Here is a 19159-nt window from a genome sequence, read left to right as displayed (position 1 = left end):
CAATATTTTAGCCCCATTTCACTCTTTCTGTCTGCCTCTTTTCCTTACTTTATGACATGGTTTTGAACTTGAGCAAGATATGGACATTTAAAGGCTGAATCTGTCATTGTCCCTGTGAAACACCATCTTAAATGCCTGCATTATAAACTTTAAAGTGCCACTGACAAACACCCAGAGAGACCTGCGAAACAGAAGCCAAAATCCTCAGAAATTCCATATTCACTGAACACATTTAAGCCATACAAGACTTGTAGTGATGAGTAACCTGTTCCTACATCATATTCACAAGTGAATGATTTAACACACACACACATTTGGATTTTTTTTTCATTTTCCTGGCTGTCTCAGCTGTTCTGCCTGGGACAAGAAGGGAAAACTTCAACCATATAATCTGTTTTCTTAAGTATTAAGCACTCACACTGTAACAGTTGTTAGAGGAACCTCTGCTCTAGACATATGGCTTACTAGAAATACTACCTTTTTTGAAAAATGAGGCCTCAGTCTTCTTGGTTAGATACATGAAATTAATGGTTCCCTTTGACCTTAACCTCTCCATACTTCAGCTTCCTTCACATCAGATAAGGATAAAATATTCCATCGTTTCACATGGCATAAAGTAATAAATCAATGCATTTTGTGGTGCTTCCAGATGCAAGTGATACATCTCGTAGAAAAATCTGTGAGAAAGGCAATGATTCACAGAAGAATTTCAATAGTATGTACTGTCAGCTGTAATGAATTAGGTAATATTTTAAATATGTGCTTCTGTGTCATAATACATAAGCATTGAGATGCCAAATAAAGACTGTAAATGCATTTTTCATTTTGGCACTTACAAACTTTTTAGTGCTTGGTTTCTCACCAATCTTATTCACATTTTTATCTTTGTGCATATGCCTGTAGTCTTTAGAACAGTGGATTTTGCTTTTGCAGCACTATAAGTCTGTAGTTAATGTCAAGTTCTACAGGCCCTGGATAGAAAAGGACTTATTTCTGAGTGCCAAAATTGTTTTTCCTTGTAATTGTTATTAATCACTACTGAGAGTATTTTGCATTTACAGTTTTTCTCACTGTATGACCTGCCTTGCATGTTTGCAACTCCTGTGTGAGCTAAAGAGACATTGAAGAGATAATGTCCCTTACTGGTCTGCAACTTAATCTTTCAGTTGCTGACCATCAGGAAAAATAAATTATCAATACACTAATGGAGAAAGGATTCACTCTCACTAAAGGCTATGAAATCACATAAATGGACAGCAGAACACATAACAATTTATCACTTCTTGCCATTTCACCTCTAAAGAACATTTTTACTGCCCAATTTGTTTTAGCATCACTTTTGAAGGTTAGAAATTTTTGTCTGTGCTACATGGCCTCAGACTTTATAGCATTTTTAACTGTTGCCAGCTAAAATCAGCCACATAAGTATGTCCTTGATGTTAAATCCAGAGATGTGAATGGAGTTAGTAGGAATGTGAATGGAAGTAGCAGGAATGTATTTTCAACTTTGTTTTGTCAATGGCTTATTTGTACAAGGGCTCTCAATTAATAAAGGAATAGCTTTACCTCATAAGGAAGTGTCAGATTTACAAAAACAGTGTTTAGGGAAAGTCATAGCTTGATGCTTCAACTAGAATTGGAATACGCTAGAAACTGCAGTATTGAATGTCTTAAAGTTGATAGAAAACTATGGAATCATTTCAATACCAGAGCTAAAGCCAACGCAGAAAAACACCAAAAGTAATAGATGCTCTGGCAAATCCTGCACATTGTCAGAAGAACTGTTGTTTTATTTGTATGCTGTTCAAGCAGGCAGATTTCTAGAAACAGCCTTTTAAAAAGTGCATAGCCAAAAAGACTGAGTCTCAACATAATGACAGCAAGTAGGTCACTAAGAAAACAGCAACGCAACAAAAATAAAACAGAAATAATCCTGAAGAGGAAGCCTACACACAAAAAAAAACCCCAACAAACAAACAAACAAAATAAAAAAAATTTACTCAGGGATCTAGCTGAAACAATCATTTAAATCGTAATGAAAAAAACAGGTTAGGCAAAATAATTTCTGTAAGAGAGGTCAGTATAAATCCAGATCAAGAAAGATTAAAATAGAAACAGGAGAAGTTCACCATAGCAAATTACTTTTACAAAGCAAAAGTCCTTTATCTCAGTGTTAAATTAGAGACAAACTAAAAACATGCAGAGAAAATCATATAAAAGAATAACTGCAACCTTTGGTGTAATACATGAAAGTTAATATCCATATTTTAGCAAATGTAAAGATCAAACACATGAAGAGAAGATAAATTTTTTGATGAATCCTGTACATTAGAAATATCCCAAAATCCCAAACAGAAACAGAGTCCTGTGTACAAAGAAACTATTCTAAGCAATGCATTATGAGCAAGATACAGACCAAGCTTGTTTTATTCACTGGAACTTTTTCACAACAAAAATTGATGGGCTTTATCAATAGATTTACTTTCCTGATACAAATGTATCCATAATGATGGTCATACAAATTATGGGTGTTATGATAGCACACAAATACATGTGTATGTGCATTAATTAGATGTAGTAAGCCTCTAGGGAACAAATAAAACACCACAACAAAAGACCAGCTTTTAAACATGACATCCTAAACTTGCAAGAAGTTAAAATTCATTTGACTGTGCACTGCATTGTGGTTTCCATGTTACACCAATAATGCCAATGTTTTAAACTTTCCTATAAAATACATAGAAAGTAATTGCATTGCAATTAGAAGAGAGTTTGCATCACACATTTCAAACATCAAAACAATAATGTTCTATTTTGTCTCCTAAATGCTTCATCAGAATTCCCAAAAGACAAAAGGAGCTTTAAAAATACATTGAAAGGTAACAGGACCATGCCATCAGCATTGTTCTCCATAAATTCCCTGTAAATACCAACCAGCCAAATGTGCTGTTGCAGGTCTGACTTGATCACATGTCTAATGCGCCTGTACTCTTCCAAACCTTCCTCCAGAGATACAAACAGTTTCATTTCGTCAGAATAATATCCAAAAACTGTTCCTCCTTTAAATTTTTATACTTGATATCTAAATGAGATAATGATCATTATTCCATCAAGTAAGCATAAAAATGTTTGCAACTCTAAATAGCTGCCAACTTATGACTTCAGTCAATGAGAAGGTCCCTTAATATGGTACAGGATTAACAGAAGGCATGTAAGTGATAATGAATGTAAACAGCACTGGACCACCTCTGCTCATGGCACAACAAATACTTGTAGGATGTACCTCTAACATGAACCTCAGAAACAGACTTCCTAAGAGGTTTCTGTCCCATTCTTCTCCTTTTTTTTTAATAATAGTTTTCTATTTACATCCTACCAACTGAAATTCCAAGGCCCTGTCTCACTAAGCTCTGACCTCAGGAGACAAACTCCACTGCACAAAGTTTCCCTTGAGTCTTCAAAATTAATTCAGGGACGAAGCATGGATAGTCTACTCTTTCAGTTACTCAATGATTTATTAAAATTATGCTGGTCTTAAAATAGACCAGTATTTTCTTCTCCCTCAGCATACAAATGATTCAGCCTTATCAAGGGGCATGAAGACCTTAGGAGTAAGGAAGAGAAATACAACACATATACAAGCACTGGTATATGAAAGATAACTTTAAGCTAACTTGGGCAAGTTCACAAGCTCTCAGCACTTCACTGTCCCAAAGGCCAGTACTAAGACTTTCCTTTGATTATGGACATTGGTTTGAAAGAGAAGTTACAGCTGGATTCTAGGCTTTTCCAGCCACTAACAAAGGTTTAGGAGGTCTTTGCTACAGATTGCTCACCTACATTAGCATTTAAGCAGCTAAAGAATATAAATACATGCAAAAAATTGCTGAGCTTTTAGAATACTCTCTGCTTTTGTAACGTTAGAATGTTAAATAAGTGACTTGAATTCCTTTTACCAAAGAAGAAAGGTTAGTTTCAACATGGCATTTTTACACTCATAAACAGTTGTTTCTTCTAGTACAATCTCATGGATTAAAAATTCTCAATAAGGAAGTTTGCTAAATTACTAGTTAATCAAGCTTATTCCTCTATTAATGCATTATTAGCAATACTAAAAAATATATTTATTTAAATATGTATTATAACAAAACTAGCTCTTCATGAATATCAATATTTGTTAATTGGTATAATTTACTTGCAATTAGCAGATAGCAACATCATTGGCTTATTTTGTAGTTATATGAGAGTACAAGTTTACTTAATCCTCATGGATATCAAAAAGGAAGTTTACCCATCTTTTTTTTTAACTTCATGTTTTTATGCTACTTTTCCATTATTTCTCTTGGCAATCTGCGCAGCTGAATTGAATCTCTCTTTGCCTTTCTCATCTCAGGTCTCCAAATCACTGGACAGTGACCAAAGGTGATTGTCAATTACTAATAGGGAGTTGTCAGTACTTGTTTTACGTTTTACAAGTACTGCATAAGTTGCATTAATCTTAAATGGCATTTTGCAGAAATTGAGAAACTATCATTTTCTTAACATTTTCATTTCTTAACATCTACATTTTCCCAGTCATAACCATGGAAGAGTTAAAAACAGTAATTAGTCTGGCGCTGACTCACTCCTCCTTGCTTCTGAAGACACTTGTGTTAAATCAGTATAAACATAGCTTTAAAAGGTATTTTAATCATGAACTGAACAGTAATACATTGATTTTAATTCCACTTCAAAAAGTTTGCAAATCAAAACTGCAAACACCTTTTTCCATAATTTTAAGAAGGGAATAAAACAGGTTGTAATGTTATTTTGTTGCTATGTTCGAATGAGAGAAAGTATCTTACCAAATGTGAAGAGTTTTCACTGAATCAAAAAGCTTTTTCTGTAGAAAACATAAAATTATATCTTTTAAATACTTCCCAAAGTTCTGGAACTGTTCTGAAATGTCTTTTTAGCAAAAGTGGGTTGCAGTTGTCTTTTCTAGTAATAGAATCTAATAGTTTAGTAGGAGCTCAAACTGGTGCTAAGTCAATCTGCTTCTGTCAACTATTTCTACAGCATTTTATCCCAGTTCATCCAAAACACATGAAAAAAGCTTTCTTCTTCTTCTTCTTTCAAGTCAGTATTTGCCAGGAAATAATTCCAGGCCAAATTGCTCCAAGCCAAACACCACAGCTCTCAATGGCAAATAGGCTAGAGAAGATTTTTCTAAGAATTTTCTTCTATGAAGTTTTGGAATGGTATCTCCCTTTGCAAAGAGCAAACAAGACTGGAAAATTTAGGTTCTCCACTCCTTTTTGCAGTGTCTTTTTTAACCCACAGCAAAAGAAAGGAGAAGCAGAAAAATAATATCTGAAATGGTCACTTGCAAGCACATGCAGACCTGCTAGAACTGCACAGAATTTTCTACCAGTGCAAGTTTTTTGGAAGACCTGTTTTTTTTCCTTAGTGAATCTAACCATCTCACCCATGTCTCTCCCCTCTTCTTAAAATAACTCAATATTGTAACAACCACCTTCTGTCTCTCTCTGGTAAATGGCCTATCAACTAATTTCATAGAGGTAAAATTAGAGGCCAAAAAGCTTTACTCATCTTGGCAAAAAAAAAAAAAGCACAGCTTCACAGCTTTTCAACATAACTTTGTTTATTTTTATATTTAAGAAGACATAAATTACGTGAAGCTGAGCCTGTGTCTGTGAGACTTCAGTCCCCAAAATACCAGCAGCATTACAATCATAGAAACAGGAGTCTGTAGAGGCCATCCCAATTTAGCTGAAGTATTGCTCTCCTGACACTGTCATCCCATAAACACAAAGCTCTTCCTATTCTCAGCTCCCACTTGCAGTTTATAAATAGCTGTGGTGCGTTGTGCAAAAACAGGTTGCAAACAACATGAAAGAAGCCAGCAGTTGGAAACAACCTACTTTTTTCCTGGGGTCTAATTGCTGTTTGTACTGCTGCAATGACCAGAGTCAAAGCACTTCAGTGTCCTGTGTGCTTTATAAATGAACTATGTCCTTTCCCTCTCCTACAGGATTTTGTGTCATTAAATTGGTGGCCATTAATACCAGTTGATCATAGAGGAGTTGAAATTAAAAATAATTTTCCTCATTTATTCTCCATACTACCACTCCTTCATGATTCTTCAGGCAACATTTCTGACTGGCACAGCGACAGGAAGTGACCGTTTGGTGGGATGAAGGCAAAGGAGTATATATTGTCACTCCAGCGATTAGGAGGTACCCAACAGCCCCAGTGGCAGCAGGAGTACGAAGAGGACCTACCAGTCACAGGCACTGGCACCCAGCCCATGTTGTCTGGGCCGCCTGAGGAAGGGTGTTGTCAAATTGGACTTTGTCTGGCCAAGACTTGTGGGACAAAGAGCAATTTGTATAGGAAGCAATGATATTCAAAATCCCAATAGAGAAATGCTGGGCTTCTGCCAGCCAGTGTATTCAGAGCATTGGGAACTTTTAAAGTGGTAAGTTTCCCTTTGTAAGGGGGGAAACATGTACTGCCCTACACATGTACTCCTTTGCTTTTATTTTTTCACAGAGAGGCTATTGACCTTGCAAAAATCCAGTGAGCCTTTAGTCAGACAGTTCTTCCCCCAGAAGTTCAACCAGGTCTGCTCTTAAGACTGAGCAGCACCTGTTTCTCCAATAGTTTGCTCCTGTACCCTCCCTGTCCCTGGTATTTTCAAGTGGACACCCTTAGCCTAAAACCACAATGTATCCTCTATTTAAAGAAGATCTGAAAAGAGACCCAATAAAAATATTCAAACAGCTGGTCCCAGGAGCAGCTTTCAAAACTGAGGGTTTGGCAACCACATGACATATATAGCACATAGCAGCGTGTAAGTGACTAAGAATGACAACACAATGTGATACCCTGCTGCCCAGACCATAAAACATCCTAGGATAGTGACATGTCTGAAATCCATCCTGTCCAGAAATGTTGTATGTCATGCCAGACAACATGCCAGACAGGCACTCCTGCCCTTTCATGATCCACAGCCATCAGTCCTTGCTTGAGAGTAGGCTGGAGCTGTATTTATTCCTTTCCTTCTACACTGCAATGACATGGCTCCTGCATAACTGCCTTGATGTTAACATTCTGCTAAAGGAGGGAATGTCTTAGATTTAGTATCTGCCTTCAGACTCATATATATATATATATATATATATATATATAAAACCTATTTTCTGGAGAATTTCCTAATTGACATACTAGTTGTAGGCGGTAAATAAGGTTCCAGAAAGAATTCTAAGAATTCTAATAATGTTCCAGAAGAATATCTAAATATTAAAAGGGAGGATTAGAGGTAATTAGGAATTTACAAACCAGTCAGCCAACTGCAATTCTCAGAAAAATACTGCAATAAACAAGCAAACAATATGAATGCCTTTAAGAGATAGCATAAAGTTTTTTAATTGGCTTTAATACAATTTAATCTCCTTCTAAACCAAGCAAAGATCATACATATTAACTTACAAAAAGTTTTTTGATACTTCCATATGACTTTATTAAAAGCAATCAATAAAAATATCTTGATGAAACTAAAGGAAAATGGGCACAAAAACACTTGGGGAATAATTTCAACTATTTATTTTTTAATTAAAATTAATAGTTCATTGTCCAAAGGGAGAGATGATTGAGTATAGAACCACAGATATTTTCTTTGTACCAGATTCTACTCAGTAATGTGAATAAGTAAATTATCAAATAAAAAAGTAATTTATTGAAATTATACTTTATCTTAGGCTTTGGAGAGTATACAAGCAGATTGAAAGGCAAAATCAGAATTTGGATGCTTGAATAAATTGGAGGATAGGTCAACCAAAAAAAAAGAAAAAGAAGCAGACAAATGCAAAGTATTACTCTGTTTAGAGTTTACTAAAAGTGTAACTGCAAGATGACTTGGCAAAATTTCCTCAAAAAAAGAACATGCAATTCACTGGGTTCATCAACCAAAGTGAATCAACACTGTCTTACTGTTTGAAAAAATAAACCATACTGACATGCATAAACAACAGTATTGCAGATACTATATTAGTAATATTTAACTAAATTAGTAAATATATTTTAAAAGATCTGTTTTAACCTTTATAAGTTAGGGAAATATTTACTGAAAACCAAGGCATTTATAATGCATGCCTCTGTTTTTTTACCAGATGACTAATTGCTACCAACAGGAAGCTGGGTATTAGCAAAGTCTTCCTTTACACTCTTTAGCTCAGAAGAAAAACTTTGACAAAAAGTAAATAAAAACAATTATTTAACTATTAATAGTCAATTTAGACTTTTAAGAAATTGTGCTTCCAACTTACAAAGGCCTTAATACAAAGATCTGAAATTATCACATACTTAGTCCAGTGAGCAGAAAATCTGTTTACTTACATAAAGTAAACTTAATTTTGGATTACAGGACTTCCCTCTCAAATTACAGGGAGATGTCAGACTTTGATAATCAACAAACATAATTTATTACAGGCATAAAAATGTGTGGAAAATGGTGCCTCCTAAGGTCTGTATTTCACGTTAAAAGGCCTGACAAATGTACACTCTTTGTCTAAAATCATACCTGAATTCTTTTATTTCTGTGTATGGTTGAAATAATACTTTTAAAAGCGTGTTTAAGGACTGTGCCGTTGAACCTTCTGGATAAGCAGAGGAAAAAAAAGATTCAATCTGGCTGAACACCCCCACAGAAGGCAATAAACAGAATACAAATTCCTTTTTGTTTCACACTAACTAACATTATGTCTATAGTTCAAGCCAAGTAAATTCACAGCACAAAACTTCATTAATCCTACAGTTGAGGGTTTTGTCCCTTCTAAATTGATATTCATTTGATTGCTAGCCTTTTGGTGGTCAGTCTTATATTATGCCAGATTGTTTAAAATATGTTTGAAATATATTAGACCTCCTTGCATTTTTAAATCCAGATATTAGAAATAAATTACTAGTTATTAATGCACTTTTCCTGCAATGTTTGAGACTTCTGTTTAAATCATTATCCATAAACAAACTGATGCAACTTCCTACTCAGGATAAGAAGACTGGCTACTAGAATTCAGAGCAGAATTTGTGATGGGGCAGTTGTGTACTGGACCACTGATGATACTGCCCTATTATGATTATAGAACATAAATAATCAGTGAGCCAAAGACCAAAAGAGTAGAAAGGTAGACAATTCACTAACAGGTTGGCATGTGTATTTCAGCAAAGGTTTTTACATCTTGTTGGAGAAGCTCTAGTCACTCCACAATGAAGCTCTAGTCACTTCAATACACACATGTATTGAAGACATGGTGCAGTCTGACAATTAAGGGAGTCTTCTGATGCAGTCTTCTGAGAGATGCAGTCTCAGATCCCAGAAGAAGCATGACAGGATTAAACTTAAGGTCTTGCACTCCTATCAAGTGTGCTGACCCTGCAGTTTTAGGCCAATACAGGGACATAGTTGTATTTGGAAACCATGTGAGGCCCTTTGTTTTGTTTTTGTTTTCTTTTCTTTTCTTTTCTTTTCTTTCATTAGAAGTACATAAACCATTTTAGGTCAAAAAAAATTTTAGTGTTGCAAAAAATGAAATTAACTTATGGTGGATTCTGTTCTTTGTGGTTTCTAAATCTTCTCAAGGAAAGGATAACAAAAAAATTAACCTATTACATAGGACAACTCAAAACATTAGACATAGTGTAGGAACAGATACTGCTCAGAACTGAGCTGGACACAGCTGGTTTTAGACATTGATGGGGTACAATTGTGGATAGGTGATATATTAGAGCCATTGGTAAGGAGAATTCATGCCACTCTAGATTGGTAAGATTCAGGTTACCTCATGTGACCAGTTTGAAATATAGGTGCTTACTTTAATTGCTCATTCTTTTTCTACAGTCATGATAAATAAATACTGCTGAAAAGCAATTTATCCCATCTTTAAGACTTATGCCAGAACAGGATTTATCAGCCTCTAGAAGGACTTCTCTTGCTCTCTGAATTACAGGAAAAGCCTAGACCACTCTCTCAGATTTGACACCTAACTCACGGTAGCAAAAGGAAGCTGGATGTCTCCTACTATGGTAGGTTTCTACAGGAGGTGCAGCCCAACACTAGTTAGTCTGTTTTTCCACTTGAAGTGAAATTACTTTTATGTAGCTTTAGTTAAATGCCTGAATCTGTGTAAATACCAATTAATAAATTTACTTCTGATTAGGATATTTTATAATTTGGTTTCCTGATTTGCATTGTAACTTATATTATGGAGATGAATGAGTTTCCCTATAAGCCACTCTCTTAAGGCAATGACAGTTACTTTGAAGACATTTTACATCATTTTTTCCTAATGATTATATGACAGAAGAGAGACCATAAGGATACAAATATGTAGACTGGAAAGGACAGATCAGGTCAGAGGAATTTTGTAAAAGCAGTATAGGAGAAATATAGAGCATGAGGGAGAAGACCAACTGATCCCTAAGACTAAATGTAAAACTGTAGTCCTGATAATTTAGCAGGGGGAAATAGAGTAATACATTTTCTGAGGCTGAAGTCTGTAATCCTTGAAGAATGTTCCAAAGAAGACTGAGATATCTGGGTGCACAAGACACAGGCTTAAGATGACAGCAATAAATATAAAATAAATATGCAGTCTTGGGGCAAAGAAGATAAATAAAACAATATTGCTGGTACCTATAATGCCAGCAGACAAAAAGCAGAAGGAAGGGTTACCAACACAAAAAAAGTGAAAATCCTTAAAAATACAGAACTTGTACTGCAAGTAGAGAAAGCAGTACACAAAAGAAGTTAAGATAATTCATAATTGTATCAATGAAGAATGCATGCTGCTTTAGTTTCTAGAGAAGGAATGGATTCAAGTAAAGCAGCATATGAACAAGAAAATTGTAAGCAGGAACCTTTAGGAGCCCTTTTTCCATTACTATGATGGATAAATAGATAGCTTTAAAAATTAATTTTGTTAAAGCACTGTTATCCTCATAGTGTTAGGCTGAAAAGTGTTTATCAATTGACAGGAGCAGTCATTTGCTTTGCTGAGAATTTTTTTACCTGCAGGCTGAATTGATATCTCTTCCCTTTTTGTGTAACTATTCAGGATTTTTAAAAATGTTTTCTTAGAAACCATAGTATCTTTTAAAAATGCCTTTTAAAAAAATTAATTTTGTGTTTATATTCAAGAATTTTATCCCCATGTTTGCCTATTTTTTCCCTCCTTTTGACTGCAGCCTGGCTAAAGAAAGTCAGCTTCATCCTCTAAGAGTTGGCCAAGCTAATTCAAGTTTTATTTCTCTCCACTATGGTGTTTGCTGTATTTTTCAGTGAGCCATGCTGACTCCTACTGATTCCATTTTTAGTTTCCGAGTCCTTCTCATGTTTTGAACAGGAATCTGTAATGTGTAATTAAGGGTGTGAATTCCCTTATGCTGGAACTGTCTAAAGCTAAGCATCCCCAAGCAACTATTCCTCAGAAAGCATGACTTTTTCTCTAAAATAATATAGATAATTTTGAAAAGTAATCTTTTAAACTAAAGGGCAACTTCCAAAGGCAAAATATGCTTTTCACTTGATCAGAGATGTCAGGTATTTATTTCCAAAATTAATATAATATGTTAGATTGTGCCTGAATAAAGCAGAGTAAAATCTGACTAAATCAGGCTATTTACTGAAAGAAGACTAAACAGGATATTGTTCTTCCCTAAATAAGCATGGTGAAATTTCACAGAAATTGGGAAATAGTATTGGAAAAAAGCCCCAAAATATGAACAGTGGAAAAGAATTTATGATCAGTTTTAGTCCTGATAGTACCTTAAGAAAAAGTCAAGGTTCCTGCATTACCTTGCAATGTATTTTATTCAGTTTGGAGAGAAATTGGTAGCCCTTATCTTGTACAAGCAGTGCTTGGTTCTGAAAGCTTCTGTTCAAGTCAAGGCTTACTGGATCACTAACAGGATGAGAGGCTTCAGAGGATGTGTGGATGAGAGCTGCCTTCTGAGCCTTACAACAAAGGCAGCAGAGCATCCACTGAGCAGCATAATGAGCTTGCTTCCAGAGGTTGTCTCCAAAGTTTGTAGTGTTAATCTTTAGGAATTGTGTCTGTAAAGCTCATTGCTTAGACATTTGAAAATGTCTCCAGACTGCTTCTTGCTTGCTTGAAAATGACTAAGTAAAATTAGATCTTGAATTGTATATTGAAATTTTATTATGTTTTCAGCAATAGAGTTTATTTAAATACTGGCATTTCTAATAAAATTACAAGCTACAAGAAAGATGTCAGTAAATTTTGGGGTCTGGTTTCTTCTAAAATATATTTTATGTAATGAAAATTTGAGAGTCTGCTTCTAAACATCCTTAGTTATCCTAAAGTACTGCAGAAAAAATTATCAGTTTTACATTAATCTTGTTTGCATCCTAAGAATTTTCTCCTAGTAACTAGAAGGCCTCTGCATCAAGTTTCTTTTGATATTTTAAATGTTTCCATATGTGACAAAGAATGTGCAGAAAATATTCGCTTTACTGGCAGCTTGAAGTTCTTCACTTTTTTCTATCATTGCAAAATATTGTTAATCTGAAATACTTGTTAAAGCCTGTTTAGTGAGACTAAGCACTTAGTTCCATATCTGTCAACTCCTTTCTCCTCCCTTCCAAAGGCCAGCCTCAAGGACATGAGTTTCACTACATACAATTATTCACAGTGGGGTGTGTCACAGGACAGAGTATTTTCACATCTACTCAAGCAACGTTAAACCAAACTATCACCAATTATCTACACTTCCATAAACCAAGTACATCCTGAATACACAATGGTACACTCGCTTACTCCAATGGTTATGATGATATTTCCCAGTTTACATAGTGCCCTTCTGAGTGGTGTCTCTAGGAACAAAGCAATCAGATAACTTTTCCTTCATGGCTCTAAGGACAGTGGTTATTTCAGCTTGCCACCACATACACCTGAGGTACTTCTGGCCCCTAGAGCTCTGACTACTCCCCACTTGCATCACAGACATATTAAACATGCTTCCTATTCTGTTTATGTTATGATGCAGACATCCATGTGACGTTCCATGTCTTTTGGACAGAATCGAAATGTGAAATTACCACCATAATATTTTCATGACAAAATGGGCAGTCATGGAAACTGCTGGAATTGTTACTCTGTCCCCACATATGCTGGTGTTTCAAGCAGGAATGGTGCAATTCTACAATAAGAACATTTAAACACAGATAGAGAATAGTTGCAGAGGCTCCAGAATTTTGTATCTAAGCAGATGTAGAAACAAATGTGACCCACTTTTCTTGGTGTGGAGATGCTAACTCTCATTATTAAAAAAAATTATCCATGTGGTATCAGAAACATGTTGAAGTAATAGTTTCAGAGAACAGGATTATTGCTGAAATGCATATGCCTACAGCTGGTAGTTCTGAGAGCACATATGAGTATTTGAACTGCAGGAATATTAGACAGGAATATACTGTTTTGGGTTTGATGGCAGGTTCAAGAATACTAGTTTGAAAAATTTAAAAAGGGCTCTAGGGACACAAAGAGGCAGTTCTGCATAAAGACATTTGCACAAGCAAACTACAGTGTATTCAGTTACATTTGCAGTGGGGTATGGCTCCCTACCATTAGTTTGGTATGTATTATTTTGATCAACAGTCTGCTGACCAGAGTAATATTTGACTGTGCGAGCCCTGGGAAAAAAACAAACATAATCACACACATAGAAAGGCTGGTGCAGAGTTCATCTGGCAGATTGGAAGCAAAATAGCCTGAGACCAGGAGTACTGTTGGAATGTCGTCTATGTCACAAAAAGCACATGTTTATTGATAGCCTGACACAGTGTACCTGCTCTAAGACAAAACAAAAGCCTTTTTTTTTATGACAAAGACTTAGCATATTTTTGATCTGCTGAACCAGTTTACTCAAGCAAAAGGCAAAAGAAATTAGGGATCCAAAAGAATTCCAGCACTAGATCATGGAGGCTGACAGTTCTCAGATGCTTTCTTGTTTAAATCCAAATACAAAAGCCACTACATGTTTTAGGACATGTAGAGAATTACTTATCTTTTCCTTACAGCTTACAGCTTCCATCTAGATTTTTATACACACGTAATTTTCTTTGTTTAGATTAATACTAGCTAATGTCCCTTGTTTGTCATCTTTAGATCATAAGATTACACATATTTTGGTTTCCAAGTGATTTGCTTGTCCTGTTAAATTGAACACAGGTATATCTCTCTTCTAATACACTGACAATTATAATTATATACAAAAGAGAAATGTTCTACAATGGGAACATTTAAACACAGACAGGAAATAGCTGCAGAGGCTACTAATAATCAAAGAAACAACAAAAGGACATGTATAGATACCAAGAAAAAATATTTTTTCTATGACAGGTTCTAAATTTCCTTCTTGTATAATAATTTTGTCATTTAATAGTATAAGGTCATATTTGAGCATCGAATAGAATTGCAATAGAGCTTCCATTACCAACTTTAGCTTCTATTTTTCACTTTTTATTTCAATTCTCATAAATAGAATGAAAGGCAATGATTTTTATCAATAATGGGATTCCAACAGTAAATGATAAGATAAACTTTGAGTCTAATGACAGTCTAGTGAGAGCATATCAGCTAACAAAAGAATATAGTGAGTTATACAAGTGGATGTGCAAAATTTCCTTGTCTCAATAAATTGTTATTTTGCTGCACAAAACGACAACAACAAAACCCACAGAAAAATCAATGAGCATTCCTCCCTAGCAACAGAGGGGAAAAAATCAGGAGCAGTGTGAAGAGGATGCTGAACAGGCAATAAGTGACTGATAGCTAAAGTAATCTAAACAGACTGAGCAAAGAGATTGCCGTTTATTTCTGGTTGCAGCACTAATAATGCAAGGCAAAAAAATATGTGGTTTACATTTTAGAAACAAAAATTTAAATGAATTTTCACACTTATCCAAAGTAACTTTTTAAAAAGGAAAAATTACCAGTCCTTATAATTGCTGTATGCTTTTGTAATTGACATGAACATATTTTATATTAATATTAAGAATACGAGTTTAGCAGTTTTCATGGGTAGCATTGTCGAAAAACTGTAACACACAAAAATGAAGTATTTTAACAGCTGCTGTATAGGATCCTTACACCAAAATTTCCTAAAAAGTAATAGTAAATATGGAAAGCACTGTTATCACCTAAGGCCCTGTATGTCATCCCTGTGGCAAGGCTACAATTTGCCACAACATAGTTGAGAAAATATTCCCTGGCTGTCAGCTCAAACAGCTTCCTGAGATAAATGCTGTGATATATCCAGAATGTCAAGCCATTGGACTGTTCCAAGAAGGAGAAAACCTAATTAAACCAAAAATGTCCAGTTTTCCTAGTGTAGAGGCTTTTACTTCAATAGGAATAAACTAGCAGATATGTTGTAAAAGAGCCTAACAACAGAAAACTTACCTGTAAGCAATATTGTGCAAATATTTTCTGAAATTATTCATCTTTATAATTACTCCTGTAATACTTAAGTACTATCTACTCAGATTACATGTTGCCTAAGGGCCAATAATGAATGTTAAACTTGCCAAGTGATTATTACAGTACATGCCTATAAAAGATCATAATTTCTTCAGTCATGAAAAATCCTTCTTTACCACATCTTCACAGTTTTAATACAAACTGGGTATTATGGACACAACTTTTTTATTAAACAGACAGAAGCAATATGAGAAATTCAACAAATATTTCCAAAAAACAACTGCAAAGGGCTTCACATTGGTTGCATTTGTGAAGTCTCAGTAGTAGTGTTCTAATTCGTCTGACCAGTCCAGGGCCAATGCATTTAACCAGGGTTCCAGAGAGAAACTAAAACGACCTTCTCTTCAAAATACAGAAACCAGTTTTGGAGCTAAAAATGGAAAATAATTGTCATTATCACAAAAGCATGTAGACAAGATCTAGCCCAAGATCATGAAACCAGAAACCTTTAGCATACCCCACTTTGTATATGAAGTGCTCATTTCCATGAACGGTGATAAGCTCTGCGTTAAATCCTCATAATGAATTCAGAGTATTTTTAATAAAGATAAAAAGCCAAGGATGCTGAACAAATATGAAGAATCCACTGCAAAATCTTCCAGTTTTGATAGTGTGCTAGAGCATCACAAATAGATTTCCTACTAAAAATCCTGTATCCCTCTTCTAGCACATCAGCACAGAAATTTCCACAGCAGAAAGGTTCTCCTCTAGCACAGGTCAGTGCCCCAGTCTCACAGCAGAACAGTGCTCCTTAGGTGCTATTTCCCAGCAGTAGAGGGCTCCATGTGTGCTCGAGACCACTGAAACAGAACCACGTCCTGATGGTGCTATTGACCGAAACTGGGGACATAGGAGAGAAATTAACTAATGTTTAACAATCATGAGACTTTTCAAAGAACTGAAGAAAAGAAAGAGGCTTGAAAAAAGATTTTGACTGAAGACATCTGTGGAGACAGATGGGCATGCCAGCCCTCTCCCTTGGAGAGAGGTATCCCTTGAATGGGCTCTGATAAGATCTTCTCAAACTCTCGTGGATTGAGAAATCCTCCTTGGTCATGGTGAGCTCCTGGCATGCTTTGGAATCCCATGTAGATTTTTTGGGACTGATTGGTTTTTCCCCCTTTTTACCACCCCCACTTTTCCCCATAAAACCCCCAGTTTCTGCCCTGTTCAGAAGGGAGCTGCAGGTGCTGGAACAAAGGCTACCCCTGCAGAACAACCACACAGTGCTCCTGTCTCTTTGTCCCTTGTTGGCCAGGGTACGCCTTGCAAGGCAGAGCAGAAATCACTGCTAAGAGCTGAGCTGCCTGCCCCTTGCTGAGTTACCCTGTGGCTGAAGCAATGTCTAAGATCCCTAGAAAGTCGTCTCTTGCAGGACCTCTCTCTGGGAAGGTTGCTGCATCCAGGTCGAGCCATCAGACCCCCAACCGGCCGCCCCCACAGACATCCATCAAAAAATAAAGAGGAAAACATGCCAGAGGGGAGAATAAATGAGACCAAGATGCAGAAATGAAGCTGACATAGTAAGAACAGACAACAGCAAGAAACTCAGGATTTTGGGGGTTTTTATACACACAACAGAATTATAATCAGTGAGAAATTAAAAAGAAGCACTCAGTTAAATTATTGATGTTATTAAACTTCAGAAATACTAAAAGCAGAATTTCCAGTTAAGACGCAATATGAGAAATTCTACAGCATCATTGAGATAAAAATACCATAAAGAGTTTGAACTAACTAAAAAAACCTGAACTAAAGCATTTTTTACTACAAATCTTCTTTTGCTGCTAAATTTGCACTTCAAGATGTAAAAATCTGTATTTTACAGTTTATGATCTCCTGTGCATCACAGTATATGAAATTTCACCCAGTAATTCCTGTACTGAAGCCAGTAACTTGTATCTTCAGTAACTTCAGACCAAGTGAATTTGTCATACATTTACAAACCAATCCACCTTACTCTCCAAATTAAGAAACCTTTAGAGGCTGATATTTTCACCTTGTGAGATATCATTGCATCTACTTTTTGAGCTAAACAGGAAGAGTTCTCTATATGCCTCACTGTTTCCAGTCTTTGAACATTTTCTGCAAATTTGCATTCCCAAAAACATATCACTTTCTCTTCTGTGACATGGCTGTGGACCTACCACTCAAAGACAAATTGACACTGCCCTGCAGTCCCTTCCACTCCATTATCCTGTTCACCAGAAGACCACAGAATCCAAGAGACCCCACAGCACCAAACCTAATCTGAAAAGGGAGGTGCAAAAGGGCTAAGAGGTGGAGCAGTAAATACGAACAAAGAAGTAGGTAACAGGGCACATGAAAAATGCCACACACAGGCTCTAGATGAATTGGTTGGGATTTCATGTATATCAGAAAATCAGATAAGGTCTGTAAGATTTGCACATGGTAATTCACTAGTATTGATGCTATTAAAAAAAAATAAATCCCTCTATTCCTCACAATTTCACATCAGATATCTAAGGATCACAGAATGATCATTCTTATCATTACCAAAGCACTGCCCTGGGAGTTCATATTGACTTGTCCATTATCATCCCTATACTCCTCTAAGAGTAACAAAAGTATTCTTGAAAACATGTAAATCTTGTGTTCCTTGTTCTAGGTGTAGGACTTTGCAAATGCCAGTACTAAACTGCATTTTTGAGTGAATAAAAATGCTTAGATTACTCTGAAGAACTATGCTGGCATCGTTGCTACTTGCTATTCATCAGTCTTTGCATCAGTCACACTTGTTTTTTAGATTGATCTTTGATTACACTCCTTTGGTAAAACTGTTTGAAAACATGAACATTTAGTGCTACAGCTATGCACTTACTTTTTATGCCAATCTTGTAATCTTATCAAAGCATTAAGTCAGTTTTCTTGGCACTAGCTGTTTTCCCTAGAACTACATTGATTTGCATTACTTACGTTCTTTTTCTTTAATTATTTTTTGTTTTAATCTGCTTAGTCATGTATGAGTTTTCTATTAGATGACAGTCTAACCCAGTGACAGTCAATTCACTTCACATTTTTTACACATTGGCATGACATTGGCATTAGCACTACCTGCAGAAACCTCTACACAAAAGGCTACAGTAAATATCAGCAGATCAAAGATCTAACCAGTAGAACCTTAAGTCTATACAATAATTCTATCCATATTGACAAGTAATAGACATGACATCAAGAACTATATAAAATCCCCAATTCTACTAAAATTTAAAATAGGATTAGTCCATATAGGCACAGTGAAACTATCCAACTGAACAAATTCAGATTCTCACATTTCTTTCCAGTATAAAATTGTTTGTGGGTTTTTGCCTCAATGTTGTATTACAGAAGACCCAGACAAACATTAGGAACAACTGACTGATTTTTAGAGGGACTGAAGAAGCTAAGTGTCTCCAAAAGACAAGGGTATTAATAACCAGTAATTTTATTGAGTCTTGAACCAGTAATTTTATTGAGTCTTGGAGTAATATTTTTACAAATTGTTATATAAAGATATATATTTAAAATATAAGAGTAATGTTTTAAAGTTTAACTTCCATGAATCCCATAGAAGTAGCATTCTCAAAAAACAACAT

Source organism: Camarhynchus parvulus, chromosome 3 (assembly GCF_901933205.1).
Source record: "Camarhynchus parvulus chromosome 3, STF_HiC, whole genome shotgun sequence".
Lineage (NCBI taxonomy): Eukaryota > Metazoa > Chordata > Aves > Passeriformes > Thraupidae > Camarhynchus > Camarhynchus parvulus.
This window is presented reverse-complemented; position numbering follows the sequence as displayed.